General features: G+C 29.5%; 1 long non-coding RNA gene across 1 annotated transcript; it reads right to left on the bottom strand.

Moving 5' to 3' along the window:
- Positions 1-205: 205 nt before the first annotated feature.
- On the bottom strand, positions 206-2,108 carry LOC140920214 (uncharacterized). Its single transcript, XR_012162920.1, has 3 exons — positions 1,579-2,108; positions 1,331-1,367; positions 206-1,134 (listed from the first exon to the last, which is right to left on the bottom strand). It is a non-coding gene; the product is annotated as an uncharacterized lncRNA (long non-coding RNA).
- Between the last annotated feature and the right edge of the window lie 6,837 nt (positions 2,109-8,945).

The following is an 8,945-nucleotide window of genomic DNA, read 5'->3' as shown; positions in this document are numbered from 1 at the left end:
AGTTTGAGATTTTGAACATCAAGGTAAATCTTTGTTTTTTGCATAGGAGCATCAATGTAAATCCTAGAATAAAGAATAGAAAAAAATTATTTCTAAAATTTCAATACAAATTCTGAAGCATGTCATAAACAAATAGCTCAAATAAGTTGAATAGAAAATAAAAGCATAAGAAATCTATAAGAACCAAGAAATCACTTAGAGCATTGAGCATGGAAGCAACCGAATTACTAACCATTAGTTAAACAAGAAAGCACAACTACCATGACAAAACACTATAGAGTACAATTTCCTACTTCACAAAATTAGTAAAGTATAAGGATTGAAATCTATTTTGTGATAATCAAATCTTCACTTTAGTTCTAAAGATTTGGTGCTAAACTACTTGTAACTGTGAACCACATACTTATACATGTTGAAGAGTTTATACAAGTCATGCCCAGTTTAGCGTGTTTCATTCAACAGTTTGCCAGTATATATGTAGAACGACCCCCAACCAGAGACTGGCTGACCCATAATCTACAACATCTGCAAGATTGCTTTAAATGAAGTCAACCTCTCCCACCACTTATTACAATTACATAGCCACATTTTACTAAATGCAAAACCATAACAACATACCACAAAAAACGAGATTTGTAAGACTGATAGAGATTAAATTAGTGTTAAAGGCTAAAAGGTATTGTTACAAAGTTCCTAAATAACCATGAACTTTAAATCCCGTGCTACAGAATATTTATATATTTGTTGCCTCTCAAAGATTTTGAATTTTAAACATTGTACAATAAAATATGCATTGCCTAAATGTTAACAAGAAATCCCAAACTCTAAGTTATATATGTTGCCCATCAAAACCATGTAATCAATTTAACATCCATACCACCAAAGTTCCCAAAATCTAGCATGGGTCCTCCTTTTTGGACTATAACCTCGGAACATATTCTGTAACAGAAATTTTATAATCCTTATATGAATAACAAAATATAACATTAGATATAAAAAATTCAAACCATCAATCATCATGTTGTTCAAGAAGGTTAGACAATTATTTGCATTTACCACTTTTAACTTTCTTTGATGGCCGTCTCTTCAAGAAAGTAAAGTACACCTCGATTTTTCTCTTTTTGGATTAGGGGTCTGAAAAGTAGATTATACAGCTAGTTTTGATTTCAATTATCACACAATACATTTAAATTTGAACAACTACACACATATCTAGTCTGACTAATTATCAACAATAAGGAGTCAGATTTTAAAACCCAAAAATAATGAACAAAAGTACAAAGCTAAACTTGGATATCAAAATTAGTAATTGAATGGAAAAAAAAATTACCTCAACAACAATCGTCATAATCATTATTGTCTCCTCCCTAAAAAACAAATTAAAGGGATCAATATCCTGAATTCAATTGAATCATACTTGAAACCTAAAGAAGCCTTTCACTTATCTGAATGAAACACCAAAAACCATCAATATGTTCATTCATCCAAAATGAACCTCTCATTGTTGGCAAAAAAAGCTTATCGATGGAAACGAAAATGAAAAACAATGTTAACAGGAAACAAACATGAAAAGTCTACCTTTGAGTTCAAAGGAGTTCGGAGACGTCGTCGTAGTCCAGAATTTTGAATGTGAGACGAAGAAGCTCATAGATGAAGCTAAAAACTGGCTTGGGGTCGCGACGAGGTTACAGCAAATATGGGTTAATGGTCGTGATTGAGATTGGGGGTCGTTGATGAATATTTCTCCCATAAAGGGGTTAATTGCATATGAAGAGACTCGAATGTGGAAAATTTGAGAGACTGGAATAGTGAGATTAGGGATTTAGGGCTATTGGAGAAAGTGAAACGTGAGTTTCCAAAGCATGTACAAAATAATTGGAAAGAACTAGTAAAACAACAATTAAATAACACATCATATGCATGCACTTATACTATAGATTCTCCTGGTTCTTTGGTACCATTCTTCTTTGAGATACTTGACTAGAAGATTTGAAATTATGTCATCAGCATATATGATGGTCAAGGTTGTGTCTTGCATGGTAGCTCTTCATAAAAATATAACAAACGACTTCAACTCAACCGTATCACTTATCATAGCACATATCACACACCTATAATTTGAAATAGCTGCATTTTCGCAAACGGACACACACAAATAACAAATAGGGTGCATTTTCGCAAACGGACACACAAATAACAAATAGGGTGTATTGGAAAATAAGTAATAGTACAAAATAATTGAGAAGAACAAAATAACTCAATAAAATACAATAGACGACTCTCATTCAATATCACCTATGAGAGCATGAATCTCGAATCGGTAACTTGAAATAACTGCATTTTTACAAACGCACACACACAAACAACGAATCGAGTGAGCTTTGAAAACATATAATTGTACAAAATAATTGAGAAGAACAAGTAAAACAACAATTAAATACATTAACATGTTAATCACAATTAATAAGAATAATCAAAGCAAAACATCATTGCAATCAACAACATCAAGGTAAGTCAACACACATATAGAATAATGTTATGCATGCTCTTATACACTAGACTTTTCTACTTGAAATTATGTATAGTCTATCTCAATTATTTCAGTATAATTCCCTTAAAGATGTTTCATTAGTGAAACTTCATTGTGTCTCACTGTATCATTTTCAATCAAATCAATGCATGCCATGATATTATGTTTGTCAAACAATAATCTTTATCAATCCTATTCCAAATTTATTGAACTAGCTTTAATATAATTACATTATAAAACAATAAATAAAATATGTTTCATGTCAAAGGCTATCTGTCAAATTTGCTTAACGAATTTTAGTCAGAATCAAAATATGAAGTTTTCCAGTCATTTTTGCTTAGCGAATTATGTAAGACACGTAGTTTTCAAGACTCTAATTTCTTTAATTTTGTTGTATTTTGTATTGAACGTGTTGCTAAGTTTGTCAGCTCTATTTTTATTTTATGAAATTAAGTACCAAAATTATATTTTTCTTAGTGAAATAATTTTAATTGCCTTGTGAAATATTTTTAAAATAGAAATCATAAACATAAAATTTTACAGATTTTAAACACGTCATACAGTTTTGTCATTTGCAAAATTTTAAAAAGGCTCGTTTTGCAACAAAAAAATTTCCGTAGTTCTTGAGAGGGTTATGATTTAGTAATATGTTTGGGAAATATTTTCGGAGAACTAGTTATAACTATTCATATGAGAATAATTTAATGAAATTGTAGAGAATTTATGATCGACAAATATTTTACGACGTTACGCGTTACTTTTATAGTCATTTGTGAGTTGAGTTCGGACAAGAGTATTTGACTTTTTTGTATACTACCACTAAAAAAAATTAAATACCATACTATGATCAATTTTTAATTAAGTATCAATATACCATTGTTTTGAAAATTTATTTTTTGAAAGGTGACAAGTTGAAATGCCCATGACCGACTTCTCATTTTTAAATGGAGTGAAGGGAAATCGGTGTCGCACTGTTTCCCAAATGTACATGTTTTGCTTTTTGTTTTTTAATTATTAAATATGTATATTTGTTTTATTAGTAGTGATATTTAGTAGGCACAAATATAGGAAGTTTGATCAAATAACGATGACACAAAGGAGTGGGTAGTTATAATTTCTAAATGTGAGATAATGTCACATTATTTTTTGTTAACATCTTTTATAATAATAAATACACACTCTATTATTCAATAATTATTTTTTAATTAAATAATTAATTTAAGTTTAATTAAATAATTATTCATTTAAGTAATTATTATTTTAAGTAAATAGTTAGTTTAAGTTTCATTAATTATTTATTTAAGTAATTATTATTTTAATAAAATAAATAAATACAATGTTAATTTTTTAAAAAATAATTATTAATTAAATTTTATTTTTTATAATTATTAAAAAATTTAAATAAAATGGAGTCCATACAAATAACAAAATTTAATTAAGTATTATAATTAAAAATACAAATACAAAATGAGTGGAAAAAAAAATAAACCCAAATTTTATTACAATATTTTTATTACATTAATCGTCTATATGGTGTCCAGTCCCACATCGTGATGGTCGAAGAATACGACATGGACGATGTGGAGGTGGATTTTCTTCGTCAACTGGGACATGTGTCTCCTGTACATTCTCACTTCATGGGAGTTCGATATTGTTCGTTCCTTGTTAAGATTTTGAATGATTATATTTGAGTAACTGTAAAGATACTATGTGTTTGATTGTGAATAACAACTTAATGGGAGTTCGATATTGCTCGTTCCTTGTTGGAAAGACAGACATGCTGCATGGATTCAATTTTGGAATGAACGCCGAAGTCGTTATCTTATCGGCCAACCGTTACATGGATATCCAATACCAACAGAGGAGTATATGGTGTGGTTTAGACATAACTCCAATCTATACCTATCCACTCTACACCTACTGTAGGACCCACGATGTGGTGTTGCAGAAGAGTCAACTCAACCATCACAACGACAAAGGCGTAATACACTTCACAAACTCCCCTGTTACTATTGAAAATGAAGCGCCTGAACCACATTGCCATTCATTTTATTTCAACCTAACACAACAACAATTTGAACCACCAAGACAATCATTTCAATTCACGTTAACAACAATATGATCGCCGATAATATCTATATTCAAGCGACCAACATTTTGTGAATAACTTCTTTGGTGCAGACCTAGGTACGCCTGAGTGGACTGCTCGTGATATAAATAATATGTATTCATTTGGTGTTCCATTGTTCCTCAATCAAGTAGATCCTGGTTCTTTGATGCATGTTGACCTACTAAGTGAGAATGTACAGGAGAGACATGCCCCATTTGACAGGAAAAAAAACTCAACTCCACATCGTCCACGTCGTATTCGTCGACCACCACGATGTGGAATAGGACACCATATAATAGATTAATGTAATAAAAATATTGTAATAAAGTCTATGTTTATTTTTTTCACTCATTTTGTATTTGAATTTTTAATTATAATATTTAATTATAACTATTGTAACACCCCAATTTTTAACAGCGTGGGTGTATTTTTTTTCTTTCAAAAATACATAATAAAAATAATTCGTCGTAACACAACGACAAAAATCCTGAATAATGACATCATAAATACCAACAAACTAAAATAGTTTTTGAGACGATAATCTAAAATATACAAATAGAAAATACATCGGGACTCTGAGACCTATCAAACATCCCTCATACCCCTGTGTATTCTCGGTAGACACCTGCACAAAAGCACCTGCCACTAGTAGAATTTTGCCTTTTTAAGTCGGTTAAAATGTACATTTTAAGTCGGTTCCGTGCCCGAGTTAACAGCAAACGACTTAAAAAATATGTTGTTTTTTAACTCGTTCCATGAACCGACTTAACAGAGCTTCATCATATTAAGTCGATTCACCTTACCCGACTTAAACATCATAAATTCAGTACAACACATCATCTTTTTAAGTCGGATATTTTGACCAACTGACTTAATAGATATAGTTAAAATAATTATATTTTTTTATATAAATTTCTCATTTTGTTTTCACGCTCTTAATCCATACAATATTTCGTATTAAATTTCAAATAAGAGTTTTGTACTTACAATCACAATTTTATATAAACATCTAATAATCAAAATATACAATATCACAATATCTCATGTTTATACAAAAAAATATAGAGTACAAAATTTCCGACTATTAATTAGATATCCATTAACAAAATTACAAAACCACAATGTAACAATATTCAATAGACATATATTAGCATCGTCATTTTCTTCAATTAATTTCAAAATAAAATCCATACGACGTTTTCGAACTTATTTACTGTGATCCGGTGATTTGATCTTGAGTCATCAAATATCTGTAAAGAAAAGAAAACACACAATCAATATCGGCTGAATCCTAATTTTTTTATCATATGAACATTAAAAAATACAATCAATAACAACTTATAATTTTTTATCAGACAAATATAATAAAATACAATCAATAACAACATGTAAAAAATTACGTACTTGCATCCATGAAACAACTATGTTAAGATGTTCAACATATGTAACATGACATAGTAGTCAGGCTTATAGATTTGTCATGTTTAACAAATCATCATATCATATCGGTTTTGTATAACTATGACAAATCCCATGATGATTTCTTATTTCTTCAAAATATAACAGGTTCTATTTAAAAAAAAAACAACAATAAAATTTTCCTTGGTTTTTATGAAGTTTTTTTTAAAACTAAGTTGTAAAAATTTATCCACATACACTTAGTCAAATAACTATGATACAAATAAGTAACTATTAAAGTAAAATAAACAATAGTTAGAAAAAAAAATGAATTTGACATATATTTTTTTCCTTCAAATAATATGATATTATTATCTAAATGAAATTAGGAGCACATATGATAATCATTTTATCTAAATGAATTATTTATTATTGAAGACCATACCTGAAAGTGGCGATGAAACAGAAGGTGGCGATGCGATGAAACACGATTGTGAAGAAGATGGCGATGAAACTGAGTTTGACTAAGGCGATGAAACTGAGTTTGACGATCGTAAAGAAATCGACATGAAACTGAGTTGAAGTTTGGCTATTATAAAGAAATCGACGTATTAAACAGTTCGACATGAAACTGAGTTGAAGTTTGGCTATTATAAAGAAATCGACATATTAAACAGAGCGTGTAGATCGTAAATATGGTTAGAGAATAGAAAAGATTTATAATAGAATAGTTAATAAAGTGGAAGATAAAACGTTTCACTTGGTTAAAGTTATTGTTTACTTTTCCTTTAAGTCGGTTATTAATACAACCGCATTAAACAAGTTCTAAATATTTACAAAATTGCCACCGCCTCATTTTATTAAGTCCTTTAATAAATAACCGATTTAGCCACGGAGTATAATGGAATATATTAATTTTTTAATTTTATTTTTACATTATCTCTTAAGTCGGTTGTCAATTGCTAATCGTTTTTCACATATTTACAAATCTGCCACCGCCTCATCTTGTTAACTGGTTTATACGGACAAACGACTTAAATGTACCTCCGCCTCATTTGTTAAATCTGGTAGCACGTAACCCACTTAAATCTGCCGTATTAAAAGCCCAATTTTCTACTAGTGTGCACAAGTTTAGCTAGGAGCCTCCTTATTGCCCAGCTCCCTTCTTAGTTGCCGAAGTATAGGCCCGCGTCGCGTGAGATCAAAGTAACCTGCCGTCCGTTCGCTTTGTTTTGGTCATGGTCACGTAAAAAATGAAACATGGACCCACCAAAATAAAAGTCAACTGATAATATTTGTTATAGATACAGTCATCTCCAAAATAAAATAAGTACAACCACCAAAGAAAGACATCAAGTCCCTATACAAGTAGCGTTTGATTTTATGGCTTATAACTTTTTACATTTTCTTCAATTTATAACCTTATTTTTTATCCTTATCTACTCAATCGCATTATGCTATTTCAAGTAGCGTTTGATTTTATGGCTTATAACTTTTTACATTTTCTTCAATTTATAACCTTATTTTTTATCCTTATCTACTCAATCGCATTATGGTATGTATTGCCATATTTATTATTATTTCTTCATCTTCTGTATAAATTTAATACCGTCTTAATGAATATTAAATCAATTGACTTTATTATCAATTGTAAAAGAAATATTATGCAATATTAATTATATTAATTTAATAAATAATCTAAAATATAAATATCAACTTAAAAATATGAATCAGGCTCAGCCAAAATTTTTATTGAATCTCAAAAGGATCTACAGATAAATAAATAAAATTGAAAATATTGGTGATTGATTGTTGATACAAGTTAGAGAGATTTATTGGTGGAAAAAAGATACTATTAAACTTTTTGATATAGATTTTACTAAAAATGAATCTTATTTTGTTTCAAATTATTTAATGCTCTTCTTAATACAAGTAAATTAGCTAATGTAGGGATTAGAGAAATATTAGTTATAAATTGAGAAATCATGAGATAAGTAGTGAACACATTGCTAACATGAAAAATATTAGTTATAAATTGAGAAATAATGAAACAAGTAGTGAGCACATTGCTAACATGAGTTAATGGCGTGGTACAACGTACATACACACTAATTGCATTCAATTAATTCAACAATGAAATGAAGGCTACCAAGGAATAGCCTAAGGTTGGAGGAGTAATTGGGGTATCCCCATTGTTGAGGTATCCTCTTCGAAGTCGAATTTAAATAAAATAACAAATTGGAAAATAAAACGATACAAAAGCGACAACTTAGACAAATAGAAGCAAAACCAATTAAAAAAAAACTTGAAATTAGGATTTTAGACATCTGAGATATGAAGAATGATTTTATTGGAGAGATGAGAATATGGAGGAGAAGAAGAAGAAGAAAAAAAAATTAAAGTCGGAAAATTGATTAAAAATAAAAAATAAAAAATCATTTTATATTGTTAAAAGCTAAATTTATCAAACACTTTAATTTCAATTAAATAGCTTTTCAATTATAAGTCATAATTTATCAGCTATCAATTAGCCTATAGCTTAATTTTACCAAACAGAGCTTTAGATGCATCTGATGCAACAATCACAAGCCGACACGTATGACGAAACAATCAGATGCAGATTCTTATGATGCAAATGATGCAACAACTGATATACAAATGCATACCCAAACACACAAACAAACAATTAATTGTACTAATATCACTTTCTCTATTTTTTCCCTTTTGTCATTATAAAAAATGATGAAATTAGAAATGCAAAGTCGAGATAAACACACAATTAATGCCAAACAAACACACATAAATTGAATGGAAATACCTATTAACAATGAAAAGAGAAAGAAGAGAGACAACCACTCTAGGGTTTCATAACATAGAATGAACCAAAACTAAAGTTAATAGGGTTAC

The sequence above is a fragment of the Cicer arietinum genome, chromosome 5 (genome assembly GCF_000331145.2).
Source record: "Cicer arietinum cultivar CDC Frontier isolate Library 1 chromosome 5, Cicar.CDCFrontier_v2.0, whole genome shotgun sequence".
Lineage (NCBI taxonomy): Eukaryota > Viridiplantae > Streptophyta > Magnoliopsida > Fabales > Fabaceae > Cicer > Cicer arietinum.
Note: the sequence above shows the minus strand (reverse complement) of the source record. Positions and strands in the feature narration are given on the sequence as shown.